This window comes from Furipterus horrens, unplaced genomic scaffold, assembly GCF_987537825.1.
Source record: "Furipterus horrens unplaced genomic scaffold, mFurHor1.1.pri manual_scaffold_5, whole genome shotgun sequence".
NCBI classification, from domain to species: domain Eukaryota; kingdom Metazoa; phylum Chordata; class Mammalia; order Chiroptera; family Furipteridae; genus Furipterus; species Furipterus horrens.
In genome coordinates, this window is record NW_028327175.1 from 173,088,525 (window position 1) to 173,104,290 (window position 15,766).

Consider the following 15,766-nt stretch of genomic DNA (forward strand, 5'->3'; position numbering starts at 1 on the left):
TTCTCATAGTACCTCAATTCTCAAAACTGTTTAATCCTACCCATCTATTGTTCCCTCCCCATTCTCACTGTCTAACACCTTTAAGTCCTTATCTCCTCTTTTACCCAGCTTGGATTGTATGGGTCCATCCTCTGATCACTCACTTGCAAATTCCCTCAACTCAGTTACCTCTCTCACTCTGTAGTATTCACCTGGCAAAAACAATCCCTAGTTAAGTCCAACTCTGCACCTACTTTGTACCTGCATCCACACAGTTAACCATAGCCGGAGACCAGCCACAATCAAACTGACTAATTATACCTTAAATTCACAGCTGCAAATCTCAAACAAGGTTTCAGTGTGCCCAGAAATCTTACTAAGTTTTGTTATATCATCCTATAAGACCATTTCATGCCTTCTCCTCCCTTGACAACCTTCCACCATCTCCTACCCCTCCTGTCAGGTGATAGTATTGTTTCCATGTCCTTGAAAAACAGAAGCAAACAAGAGCCCTTCCACACCACCACATTACCATGTTTACCAACAATCTCCATACGTACAAGCATTTGTGCCTTTCTTTTTGTTAATATGGATACTGTGTCCTCATGTAAGGACATCTCCCAAGCAATTGTCCCTCTCTATCCTGAATCAGCAGTTCTTCCCTTTTCTACTGGGTCACTCAAATCAACATACAAACATGTTCATTATCCCATCTTTTAGACAGATGATGGAGAGATAGACAGATAGATTCTGCATCTTCTTCTAAAAAACGTAATTTCTTTGTCCACTTTATACCTTGCCTATACTTGCTGTTTTGGGTTTACTTGAGTCCTCCAAATATGTATATGTTGATATCCTGACCCTTACTACCTCATAATATAAATCTTATTTGGAAATAACAAATTTATATTTAAGTTTCCAATGGCATCCATACTATTGATTCCAAACATTGATATTTGATCTTTGTGTTCAATTATTTATCAGCAGCATAAGATACAGTTGTTCATTCATCTTCCCTGACATATATTCTGTAATTGCTTTCCAAGACACCATTTCTTTACATTTTCCTCCTACCACACCAATCACATGTTCTCAATTCTAATGCAGGTTGCTCAGGTTTCTATTTTTTACTTGTTTGTTTAATATTTGTATATTAAATGTAACACATGCAGGAAAGTATGTAAAAGTTATATGCTCAGTTCAATAAATAATTGTGAAGTATGTGTGTGATCACCATCTACACCAAGATACATAACATTCTGGAACTCCAGAAGCCCTTCACATGCCACTTCATAATGAAAATCTCTCCTCTCCCAGGGGTACCTCTGCTCTTAAGTTTATGATAACAATCTTCCTTCCTGAGACATCATGTTTAAATCTTTAAGTATGGTTATATATTTCTCTCTTTCCCTTGTAGGTCTATCAAAGTTTGCTTTATGTATTTTGAAACTATATAATTAAATTTCAATTTTAGTTTTCATACTACCTTGGTAAACTAAACCTTATATCACTTTCAAGTGATTCTCATTACCTCTATGAACTTTTAGCATTTAAGTTCATTTTTCTTCCAATAACAATTTAATTATACCAACTTTCTTTTGCCTAATATTTCCATTTTTACTTTAAAGTCTTCTTAATCTTTATATTTTAGGTATATTTCATAAACATCAATGCTATTAGATGGAATTTTAAGATCCAGTCTAACAATCTTTGTATTTTAACTTGATCATTCAGTACATTTATATTTAATGTAAGTACTAATACTGTAGAGTTTAAATGTATAATATTTTATATTGTATTTGTTCAAATAATTTATTCTCTGCTTTCTTTTTCTTCTTCCTCACATCTACTTGGACTGACAATATTTTTAATTTTATTCCTTTGCACCTCCCATGAGTTGAGACATTATATTCTATTTCTTCAGTGATTCTCTTAGTCAGGTTGCCATAATGAAATGCCATAGACTGGGTGTCTTAAACAACATAAGTTTATTTCTCACAGTCTGGAGGTTGGGAAGTCCAAGGTCAAGGTGCTGGTAGTGTTGGCGTCTGGTGAGAACTGTCCCCTTAGGTTATAGTCATCTGTCTTCTCATTGCATCTTCGCATGACCTTTCCTAAATGTGTACACATTGCACAAGATCTCTTTTCTTCTTAAAGGCCACTGATTCCACCATGAGGGCCACAGCCTCATGACCTAATCTAACTCTAATTACCTCCCAAAGATGCATCTTTAAATATCATCACATTGTGAGTAAGGGCTTCAGTATACAAATTTGGGGTGTGAGACAAACATTCAGTGCATAATATTGATTACTATGGAAATTATACCATGGACACTTGAATTATTCAAGTCTAAAGTTAATCAAAATATTTGTTGCCCTCAGATAATATAAAAGCCTTAGAATACTGATATTTTAATTCTTTTTTAACACCACTATTATTACTATTAATATTTCATACACCTGACATTTATTTACATCTACCCACATATTTCCCACTCTCTTTGTACTTAATTCCTTCTGCTCCTCAGTCCTATAAGATCACTTTCCTTCCACTTGAAGTATATACTATAATATCTACTAGCGATGAAAACCTCAATTCTTGTTTGCCTGAAAATGTCTTCATTGTATTCCCATTCTTTAAATGGAAACACAACATTCTGTTTGAAAAGTATCTAGCCATGTAATGTGTAAAACAGATGTTTATTAAAGAAGTTACAAGATACAAGAAACATTGTACATAGGAACAAAATACAAGAAACATTGTACATAGAACAAGGACACCTCAGTCCCCTTCAAAGTAGGCACCTTGAGACCTCACACAGTTCTCCCAGTATCTCTTGCACTGTTCAAAACACCCTACAAAATCTTTTTTGTTGTTGTTGGGGTTTTTTTTTTTTTTGTATGTTTTATTGATATGCTGTTACAGTTGTCCCAATTTCTTTTCCCTTTGCTCCCCTCTGCCCAGATCCCTCCTCCTATCAGTTCCATCCCCCTCAGTTCATGTCCATGGGTCATACATATAAGTTCTTTGACTTTACCCTTTCCTGTACTATTCTTAACTTCCCCATCTATTCTGAACCCTCCTACTATGCTTCTTAATTCTTGCACCATTTCCTCCTGCTCCCCCCCTTCCTCCTCCCAGCTGACACCCCTCCACCTGCTCACCATATCTCTGATTCTGTTTCTACTCTAGTTATCTGCTTAGTTTGTTCTTGTTTTTATTTTTTTAGATCCTGCTGTTGATAGTTGTGAGTTTGTTGTCATTTTAATGTTCATAGTTTTGATCTTTTTTTTTTCTTAAATAAGTCCCTTTAATATTTCATATAATAATGTCTTGGTGATGATGAACTCCTTTAGATTTACCTTGTCTGGGAAGCACTTTATCTGCCTTTCTGTTCTAAATGATAGCTTTGCTGAATAGAGTAATCTTGGTTGTAAGTCCTTGCTTTTCATCACTTTGAATATGTCTTGCCAGTTCCTTCTTGCCTGCAAAGTTTCTTTTGACAAATCAGCTGATAGTCTAATAGGTACCACTTTGTAGGTAACTCTCTTCTCTCTTGCTGCTTTTAAGATTCTCTCTTTATCCTTAATCTTTAGCATTTTAGTTATGATGTGTCCTGGTGTGGATCTCCCTAAGTCTAGTTTATTTGGGACTCTCTGTGCTTCCTGGACCTTTATGTCTATTTCCTTCCCAAAATTATAGAGGTTTTTCTTCATTATTTTTTCACATAATTTTTCATTTTTTTTGCTGTTCCTCTTCTCCTTCTGGCACCCCTATGATTTGGATGTTGACACATTTAAAGTAACCCCAGAGGTTTGTAAGCCTCTCCTCATTTTTTTCAATTCTCTTTTCCTCCTCCTGTACTGGATGACTGTTTATTTCTTCCTTATATTCCAATTTGTTGATTTGAACCCTGGTTCCCTTTCCTTCACCACTAGTTTCATGTGCATTTTTCTTCATTTCACTTATTAAAGCCTTCATTTCTTTCTGGTCCTGCTTAATTTTGTCTGTCAAATCTGCAAGCATCTTTATCACCAGTGCTTTAAACTGCATGTCTGTTAGGTTCGCTATCTGCTCATCTGTTAGGTTCTCTATTTCCTCAACACTTAGTTCTCCCACTGGAACCTTGATCCTCACCCCCAACCCTTTTGGACCAGGAGACTTCTCTGTCTCATCTTGACAGCTTTCTGTGTTTGCTTCTGTGATTTAGGTAGAGCTGTTGCACTTGTTATAAGGGGGTGTAGCCTTAGGTATTCATTAGTGCTAGTGACCCGCTTTACCACGTTGTGGTGCTATATGTGAAAGAAGGGTCTGAGAGGGAGTAGTGCTCATTGCTGTCACTTTTTGAGGCACTTCTCCCCCTTCCCGTACTAAGCCAGCTGCCTCCTTCAAGAGACCCACAGTTTCTTCCTCAGCCCCAACCTCCACTGGCTTTCACAGTCAGAAGCAATGCAGCTCTGTTTTCCCTTGTGCCACTTGGTCTGGTCTGGGGCTGGAATTGCTTCCCAGGTTTAAAATGTATGATGTTGCTTTTGTCCACAGCTACCATCCCTGTGCCACTGCCACTCTCGCCAGCCCCGCTGCTTCTGCTAAGCTCCACCAGTGCAGCCACACAGGCTCACACCTCCATCTCTCTGTCCCAGCTCTGCTCCTCCTACCCTTCTGGCTGAATATTTCTTCTTTATTTCTCTGTTGAACTTTTATGTAGTTTGATTTTCTAGATCTTCTAGGTTCTTTTCAGTTTTGAAGTGATTGTAAATTCCTTCTTAGTTGTGAAAGAGACACAGCATGTCCACTTATGCCTCTATCTTTGCCAGAAGTCTCTCCATAACACTCTGCAAAATCTCTTGTTGGAATCACCATCAGCTGCCCCATTGTATTTTCCTGAATCTCATCAATGGTCTGAAATAGCTTCCCTTTCAAAGATTGTTTTAGTTTTAGGAATAGCTAGAAGTTGCAGGGTGCCAAATATGGGCTGTATTGGGGGGCTGAGTCACCTGGATGATGTGATGTTTTGCAAAAAAAAATAATAATAATAACTTCCAGAGACTTGATACATGAGTGGGTGCATTGTCATGATGAAGATGCCAATCACCAGTTGCCCATAGCTGCAGCTGTTTTCACTGTATTGCATCCCTCAACCAATGAAGAACATTGAGGAAGTACTTCTTATTAAATGTTTGACCTGGAGTAGCATACTCATGATGGACAACACCTTCCCAATCAAAAAACACAGTTAACATGGTCTTGATTTTCCTGCAACTTTGCCACACCTTTTTCAGGTGTGTAGAACCAGGTGACTTCCATTGGGGAGACTGGGCCTGGATCAAAGCTGTAGGCCCATGATTCATCTCCAGTTTGATCTTCTTGTGGAAATCTGATTCATTGTTAGCAGTTTGAATCAAGTCATTAGCAACTGCAGCACAATGTTTCTTCTGTTCTGGTAGCAGAAGCCATGAAACAAATTTTTCCATGACATGTTTCATGCCAAGATTGTGCATCAAAATCTCAGTTGTTTTTGGAATCTCTGATCAGCTTCTAGTTCTTGCACTGTCAGTTACTGATCTTTGTTGATTGGAGCCTGTACACATTCAATATTCTCAGGTGTTCTGCTTGTTGCAAGTTTTCCAGAACATGGATCATTTTCAACTGATTCTCAACCATCTCTGAAGCATTTATGTGACACTCATTTGTGCTACACTCATTGCATCATCCCCAAATGTCTTCTGAATCATCTGAATAGCTTCCGTGGAGAAATGTTCAAGCTTAATGCAAAATTTGATGCAGATTTTCTGCTCTACTCGCTCAGTCATCTTGACTGCAACAGCCACACAGTATACATGCTCACTCAGTGGTGTCTACCGCCCCCATTGACTAGTACAGTGAAGTTGTCATTGTTCACACATGCACATTCCAGTCCACTCTCCTTGGCTGCCAGGTTACATTGATGTTGCACAAGCCATTCTTGTTATATTAACAGTGGCTGGACATTTTCCAGACAGACCTCATGTATTTTCTGGGCAGTTGTTGTATCTTGACACATTCAACACATCTTCTGACTTTTATCCCTACTGTTAAAAAGTCAATTGCTGCCCTGGCTGGTGTGGCTCAGTGCATGGAGTGCCAGCCTGCAAACCAAAGGTTCACTGGTTTAATTTCCTGTCAGGGCACATGCCTGGGTTGTGGGCCAGGTCCCCATTTGGAGGCTTCATGAGAGGCAACCACACACTGATGTTTCTCTCCCTCTCCTTTTCCCTCCCTTCCCCTCTCTCTACAAATAAATAAATAAATAAATAAAATATTTTTAAAATAATTTTTTTTAAAGTCAATTGCCAAATTTAATTGCCACTCCCTTGAAGACAATTTTATTTTTTTCCTTTGGCTGCTCCTCATATTTTTCTTCTTTGATTTTTACATTTTCACTCTAATGTTTTCAGAGGTGCTTTATTTTCATTCACCATGCTATTTAAATGAATTATGAAAAATTATTAGTCATGTCTTTAACTATTACTTCTGCCCCATTCTAATCTCCAACTTTATTCTCTATGTCTCTTATTTCTTCTGTAGTTCTCATCTTTTCTCCCCTCTTTCCATGTTATATTATGGATAATTTCTCCTGATATACATGGTAGTTTACTAATTCCCTAACAAGTCTAACCTGGCCCTTTGCTGAATTTTTAATGTTAATTATGGAACTTCTCTTTCTTGGAAGTTCTTTTGCAAATCTTCTCTGTCATTTTTATAGATTCATGTTCTCTGTTAATTTTTTAAGCTTGTCACTTATTTCTTTAAATTAGGAAGCATAGTTGTTTTAGACTCTGAGCCTAATAATTCTGAGGTATTTATGTTCTATTTCTATCTCTCTCTCTCTTTTTTTTTTTTTTTTTTTTTTGGCTGTTTCTCAATATGTTGCCTTATTATTTTATGCACTTACTTGCCTTTGTGTGCTGGACAATGACTTTGAGAAACTTTTTGTGAAGACTGTCTGAGGCCTGGGATAAATGTGTTCTCCTAAAGAGATGATTTTAGTTTCCTTCTTCCAGATGTCTTGGGGAGAGGACCATTTCCAACTACTTCACAGCTTGAGGTGGCCCAGCCACTCCGCATATGTATATACTCAGGATGTGTGTCTACACAAACGCCTATCTGCTGTCACACCTTCCCAGGAATAATGGGTTTTCTTTTCCTTTAGATTTTGGTTTTTCTTTCCTGCTCACTTTAGTAGAAAACGGTCTTCCCCATTTTCCCCTGTCATTGGGTAACAAGAAGACAATTGGGTTTAGTTATGCTTTATCACTACCTTAGATTTAACCCTTGGGAATCTCAGCTCAATGTGGAGGACTTCTTTGAAACATCCCACCTGAGGCAGGCCCCAGACAACTGTCCCCTTTGCTCTTTAAGTCACTTAACTGAAGCCCTCATATGCAGTAGCAGTCGATGCCCTCCAGATTTTAGCATTTCAATGATCTGTTTATCTAAATTCAGGCTTTCTCCCAGAATTAAGACTACCTTTTCCTTGCTGGAAATAGAAATCTCATTCTTCTTTACCTCTTAATCTTGAAGTGCCCAAGGTCCCCACCTTTGGATCTCTCCTTTTGTCTATCTACACTCAGTCCCTAGCTGCTCTTATCCAGATTCATGGTTTTAAATATTTATGGAATGGTTTTATGAATAGCTATAGAATCCTCCCTAAACTCCAGACATACATATATATTAGACATCCAAATGAAGATGTAGAGTCAACTTATAAATATACCTATGTGTTTCTGTATGTAAGTTGACTCTACATCTTCATTTGGATGTCTAACAGACCCCTCAAACCTGGCATAGTTCCTGACTTCCACTCCTCCCACTCCCCATATTATCCCCATATTCAATGCACACTTCACACATACAAATGACTTGTTGATCTCCAATTCTTTCACACTTTCCTCCAGACCTTTGTACATATCCTCCCTCTATTTGTTCATATAACTCCTACTTGCTTTCTTCAAAGTCCATTTCAGGGACCACTCGCTTCAGAAATTTTTCTTTGCCAATGGGTCAGTTTGGGTTGAGTGCCACTCCTATTTTTTCCACACAGCATGCTGTGTGTGTGACTACCATTGCATTTGTCATACCCTTAGTGAAAGCACCTGTTTTACTGTCTATAGCCCCCCAATAGCTGGTAAAAATCTTGGGGAAAGCTAAGAGCAACTCACTCATCATTACTTCCCAAATTCTAGCATCATACTGGCCACCGTACTTGACATAATTTTTTAAGTGAATAAATGAATAAACTTTATATGAAGAACATTTGGAAAACTTTTTTCAGAAAGCTCTAAAAGTCTTCAACACAAAAATCCATTTGAATACAGTATTGTCTCTCTGGGAGATTCCTTTGAGTGGGAAAATAATACTTTTTTTTTGCAGATTCTTCAAGCATTTTTTTTTATAGTTTCCCCCTCTTGCAAAAACTTCTGCTAAGGTTCGATCTTTAGTGCAGATAAAAATAAAAGTCTAGCCTAAAAGACAGCAGGGAGTTTATGTACCTCATTTATATCTGGACAGTAGTAAAGGTATTATTTATGACTTCCCCTGTTCATCTTATCATTTTCTGAAGACAGACAATTGGATTATCAAATAGAATAATTGCTGTCCTTTCTCTGGGGGGGATGTGTAAGCCTTGGGTGCTTATCTTGCCATTATTTTCTTCTACCAATTTTGATATTGCATCTTCTCCCCTTCAAATAGAAGTCTCAATGGATATCACAGATCATAAGACTTTCACAAAATGTCCAAGTACAAACAAGTATACTAAAAGCATTGATAAATGGCTTTCCTTATAGGAAGGACAACATCACTTAATACAGAAAGCTTCTTCTAGTTAAATGAAGTGCCTTCAAACACAATTTTTTTGACCTACAGAGAAGGGATAAGAGAGTAGTGAGAGAAGGAGACACAAGACTATACATCTGAAAGACATTAAATCTAGGAAGATCAAATATGGCAGAGGAGTAAGTGGAAGCTACACTAACCTCCTCTCAGGACCAGTCTGGACTTACAATTTAATTGTGGAGAAATCATCTGGAATAACCAACTGAACACTAGCTGGAGAGAAATCTTATAACCACGGAGAGACAGAAAAGGCTGCTTCATCACAACATGACTGGTAGGAAGTGGGAAGATGTGAGAGGGCTGGCTGGGCTCCCACGGGTGGCAGCTGAAGGAACTGAGAAACATCTCAGCAGCCAGGGGTTCCTCCTGATAAAGGTGGGGTCTAAACCCCTACCTGGGCCTCCCAGCCTACAGCAACAGAGCAGAAAGTAAGATAGCATCCAGCTTTAAAAAGTGAAAAGCCGCAGGGTTATTTATTTATTTATTTATTTATTTATTTATTTATTTTGGCTGGCCTGAAAGAAACAGATGGAGACAAAAAGCTCTTAAAGGGAACACATACAAAAATATTTTGGCACCCACTTACCCTGGGCTCAACCAGAGGAAGGGCAGAGAGGACTAGAGATACTTAAGTAGAGTTTGGGGTTGTGGCTTTGAGGAGACAACTGAGGGAGCAGCTGACTGGGTCCCAGTGCTGACTCATTCCCCATACTGCAGGAAGACCACTCCCCTCCAAGTGGTGTCAGCCTGAGGGGAAGCAATAGCCCCACCTGCAGGAATTAATCTGCCCCACACACAGTGCTTAAGCCTGATGGCTGATCACAGATTGAATAGGTTAACAACTAAAGGAGACAGACAAAGGCAGTAGATCTTTGATAGTCTCCAACAGGCTGCCTAGGCCCAGACTGGTATATGATCTGATGCCACTAGGGACAGATTCAGAAAGTGCAGATCAATCTAAGAAGCAGAAACAAACAAGAAGAGTCACAAAAATGGGGAGACAGAGAAACAACCCCCCATTGAAAGGAAAGGAGGAACCACCAGAGTGCTAAATTAAATAGAGGAACGCAAACTATCAGACATAGAATTCAAAATATGGATTATAGGGAAGCTCAATGAGCTCAAAGAAAACTACAAACAACTCCAGGGAAACTATAAGGAACTTACTGAGAGTTACACCAGCATGAAAAAAGACATAGAAACTATCAGGAAGAGCCAAGGGAAAATGAAGAATACAATTTCTTTCTTTCTCTCTTTCTTTCTTCATTTATTTATTTATTTAGAGAAAGGGGAAGAGAGGGAGTGAAACATCACTGTGTAGTTGTCTCTCGAGTGCCCCTAACTGGGGACCTGGCCCATAAACAAGTCATGTGCCCTGACGGGGAATCAGACTGGCAACCCTTTGGTTCACAGTCCGGCACTCAATCCACTGAGCCACACCAGCCAGGAAGAATACAATTTCCTAATTGACAAACACAGTAGAAGGAATTAAAAGAGGGCTAGAGGAGGCAGAAGATCAGATCAGTGAGCTGGAGGACAACATAGAAAAAATTTCCAGACAGTGCAACAAAATGAAAAAAGACTGAAAAGGAATGAAGAGGTTTTAAGAGAGCTGCAGGATAACATGAAACATAATTATATCCGTATCATAGGAATACCAGAAGGAGAAGAAAAGGAACAAGGGATTGAAAACCTGTTTGAAAAAGTAACAACAGAAAACTTCTCTAACTTGATGAGAGAAAAAGTCACTAAAGTCCAGGAAGCACAGAGGGTCCTAATGAAGATAAACCCAAACAGGCCCACTTCAAGACACATGATAATTAAAATGGCAACATTGAAAGACAAAGAGAGAACCATAAAAATAGCAAGAGAGAAACAGCTAATAATATACAATGAAGCTTTGATAAGGCTATCATATCAACTGATTTCTCAACAGAAACACTACAAGCCAGAAGGGAATGGTAAAAAACATTCCAAGCAATGAACAATAAAGGCCTACAACTCAGACTACTCTACCCAGAAAGGCTCTTTTTCAAAATGGAAGGAGAAATAAGGAGTTTCCCAGACGAAAAAAAAAAAGGCTAAAAGAACACATTTCCACCAAATCAACATTGCAAGAGATGCTAAAGGGTCTGCTTTAAGAAGATGAAAAAACAGAGAGAGACAGAGAGAAACACAAAGAATAAGTACCTATCAATAGTAACCTTAAATGTAAATGGATTAAATGCACCAATCAAAAGACATAGGAGAGCTGAAAGGATTAGAAAGCAAGACCCACATATATGTTGTCTACAAAAGACCCACCTCAGAACAAAAGATCTACACAGACTGAAAGTGAAAGGATGGAAAAAATATTTCAAGCAAATAAACATGAAAAAAAGTTGGATTAGCAATACTTATATTAGACAAACAAGATTTCACAGCAAAGGCCATAAAAAGAAACAAAAAAGGAAATTTCATAATACTTAAGGGAACAATCTATCAAGAAGACAGAACCCTGGGAAACATATATGCACCCAACATGAGAGCACCCAAATATATAAGGAAAACCTTGAAGGACTTCAAGAAGGATATTGACAGCAATACACTCATAGTAGGGGACTTTAACATCCCATTGTCAACAGCAGACAGATCTTCCAAGCAAAGAAACACCAAGGATATTGAGGCATTGAACAGCACTCTAAATCAAACAAACTTAATTGATATATATAAAACTTTTCACCCAAAAAAGCAAAATATATATTCTTTTCAAGTGCACATGGAACATTTTCAAAGATAGACCACATGGTAGGACACAAAACAAGCCTCAACAAATTCAAGAAAATTGAAATTATATCAAGCATCTTTTCAGATCACAATGGCTTGAAACAGGAAATCAACCTCTAGGAAAAAAACTCAAACACATTCAAACTCATAGGGAATTAATAACATGCTATAAAATAATGAATGAGTTGACAATGACATCAAGGAAGAAATCAAAAAGTTTCTGGAAACAAATGATAAAGAACACATAACAACCCAAAACCTATGGGATACAGCAAAAGCAGTCGTGAGAGGAAAATTCAAAGCAATAGAGGCCTATCTAAAGAGGATAGAAGAATCTCAAATTAAAAAATCTAACCTGACAGCTACAAGAACTAGAGGAACAAAAACAAACAAAGCTCAGAGCGTGTAGAAGGAAAGAAGTCACCAAGATCAGAGCAGAATTAAACAACACAGAGACTAAACAAACAATTCAAAAATCAATAAAACCAGAAGCTGGTTCTTTGAAAAGATAAACTAAATCAACAAGCCTTTATCCAATCTCGTCAATAAAAAAAAGAGAAGACCCAAATAAACAAAATCAGAAATGAAAAAAAAAAAAAATCACAACCGATATCACAGAAATACAATGGATTGTAAAAAGTTACTATGAATAACTGTATTACAAGAAATTTGACAATCTAGAACAAATGGACAAATTTCTAGAAACATACAACCTTCCAAAACTGAATCAAGAAGAAGTGGAAAGTCTCAACAGACCAATAACAAAGAAGGAAGTTGAAACAGTAATCAAAAATCTCCCTGCACACAAAAGCCCTGGACCAGATGGCTTCGCAGGTGAATTCTACAAAACATTCAGGGAAGAACTAACTCCTATCCTCCTCAAACTGTTCCGAAAAATCCAAGAAGAGGGGAAAATCCCAAACTCTTTCTATGAAGCCAGTATTATCCTAATCCCAAAACCAGGTCAAGACACAACAAAGAAAGAAAACTACTGGCCAATATCACTGATGAACATAGATGCCAAAATCCTCAATAAAATATTGGCAAACAGGATCCAGCAATATATAAAAAAGATCATACATCATGATCAAGTGGGCTTCATTCCAGGGATGCAAGGATGGTTTAATATTCACAAATCAATAAATATAATACATCACCTAAACAAAATGAAAGACAAAAATCGCATGATCATATCAATAGATGCAGAAAAAGCATTTGATAAAGTACAACACCCATTTATGATGAAAACACTCAGCAAAATGGGAATAGAGGGAGCATACCTTAACATAATTAAGGCTATATATGAGAAGCCTGAGGCCCACATCATACTCAATGGACAAAAACTAAAAGCATTCCCCCTGAATTCAGGAACTAGACAGGTTGTCCACTCTCTCCACTCCTATTCAATAGTGTTGGAAGTCCTAGCCACAGCAATCAGACAAGAAAAAGAAATAAAAGGCATCCAAATTGGGAAAGAAGAAGTAAAACTATCATTATATGCAGATGACATGATAGTATTCCTAGAAAATCCTATAAACTCCACTAAAAGACTACTCGATATAATAAGTGAATTTGGCAAAATAGCAGGGTACAAAATAAATATACAGAAATCTGAGGCATTTCTGTACACCAACAACAAAATATCAGAGACAGAGACAAAAAAGAAAATACCATTTACTATAGCAACAAGAAAAATAAAGTACCTAGGAGCAAACTTAACCAAAGAGATAAAAGACCTGTTCTCTGAAAATTACATAACATTGAAGAAAGAAATTAAGGAAGATACAAATAAATGGAAGCAAATAACATGTTCTTGGATGGGAAGAATCAACATCATCAAAATGGCCATACTACCCAAAGCAATTTACAGATTCAATGCAATCCCTATTAAAATACCAATGACATATTTCACAGACCTAGAACAAATACTCCAAAAATTCATATGGAACCAAAAAAGACCCTGAATAGCAAAAGCAATCTTGAGACAGAAGAACACAGCAGGAGGAATCACAACACCAGATATCAAACAATACTACAAAGCCACTGTGATCAAAACAGTCTGGTACTGGCATAAGAACAGACATATAGATCAGTGGAACAGAATAGAGAGTCCAGAAATAAACCCAGGCCTCTATGGTCAACTAATCTTTGATAAAGGAGGAAGGAACATAAAATGGAGTGAGAAGAGCCTCTTTAACAAATGGTGCTGGGAGAACTGGATAGGGACCTGCAAAAAAATGAAACTAGACCACCAACTTACACCACACACAAGAATAAACTCAAGATGGATCAAAGACTTAAATGTAAGCCATGACACCATAAAAGTCCTAGAGGAAAACATAGGCAAGAAAATATCAGATATCTCATGTAACAATTTCTTCACGGATACATCTCCTAAAGCAAGAGAAATAAAGGAAAAAATAAATAAATGGGATTACATCAAACTAAAGACTTTCCACTCAGCAAAAGAAAACATCAGCAAGATGAAAAGGAAACCAACCATATGGGAAAACATATTTGCCAATGACATCACAGACAGGGGACTGATTTCCAAAATATATAAAGAGCTGATATGACTCAACATCAAGAAAACAAACAACCCAATTAAAAAATGGGCAAAGGACCTGAACAAACACTTCTCCGAAGAGGACATACAGAAGGTCCATAGACACGTGAAAGAATGCTCAACATCACTAGCCATCAGAGAGTTGCAAATAAGAACCACAATGAGATAGCACTTTACACATGTCAGAATGGCCATCATCAACAAATCAACAAACAACAAGTGCTGGCGAGGATGTGGAGAAAGGGGAACCCTACTGCACTGTTGGTGGGAATGCAGACTGGTGCAGCCACTATGGAAAACAGTATGGAATTACCTCAAAAGATTAAAAATGGAACTGCCTTTTGAACCAGCAACTCCACTACTAGGATTATACCCGAAGAATCTTGAAACACCAATTCAAAAGAACTTATGCACCCCTATGTTCATTGCAGCACTGTTCACAATAGCTAAGTGCTGAAAACAGCCTAAGTTCCCATCTGTAGATGAGTGGATCAAAAAACTGTGGTACACTTACACAATGGAATACTATGTAGCAGAAAGAAAGAAGGAACTCCTGCCATTTGCGACAACATGGATGGAACTAGAGAGAATTATGCTTAGTGAAATAAGCCAGGCAAAGAAAGAAAAATACCATATGATATCACCTAATACAGGAAACTAAAGAACAACACAAACAAAGGAACTAAATAGAACAAAAAGCAGAACAGCAGTCAATAGGGGGGAGGGGAGAGGGAGAGAAGGGGGATAAGTAAGGAAAGGGTTTAGTCAAAGAACCTCTATAAATGACTCATGGACATGGACAATGGGGAGGGATATGATTGCGGGAGAGGGGGTGGGTTGGGTGGGGGAGAGAAATGGGGGAAAATGGGACAACTGTAATTGAAAAACCAAAAATTTAAAAAAAAAATTTGATTCTCACTCACACTACAGTTCTAATGCAGAAAAGGAATAGAGGGAGCTTGGATCATTTTAGTCACTCCTGGATCCCAGCTGATGGGGGGGGTTCCTCTCCATTCCTCTTCACAGCTCTCATTGAGCACAGCAAGTCACATAGCCACACTTATCTTCAAAGTGGATGAAGAAACACCATGTGCCCAGAGACAGAAGGAGAACTGGGATATCTATGAACAGCATTATATTCAACTGCAGTGACCCTCCCATATTTTCACACACTCTGCCCTAAACCCATTAGTGATTACTATGTTTAGCAGACACCCCTCACAGCTAAAAATGACCAGTGAGCCACACTGAAAGGTAAATTACTGACTACCAAATAAGGATGCAGCATAGGTGACTGAAGCACAAAAGTGAATACTGAGCTTGACCATCCTGAAAGTCCTTCCTAAGCCAGAGTCTATCATTTCTGGATATATAATGATGCCACTGGAGGCCATTTATCAATTCAGGCTAAAGATTAAGCAAGTAAAACCAAAGTGAAGATTTTTCAGTACTTTGAATATTCTGGATAAATTTATCTTGATAGTCATCAATTCACTCAACAATGAATGAATTACTATATGTTAGTATTTAATTATAGGTGCTATTTTGATTGGAAAAATAATTATTAGGTAGTTA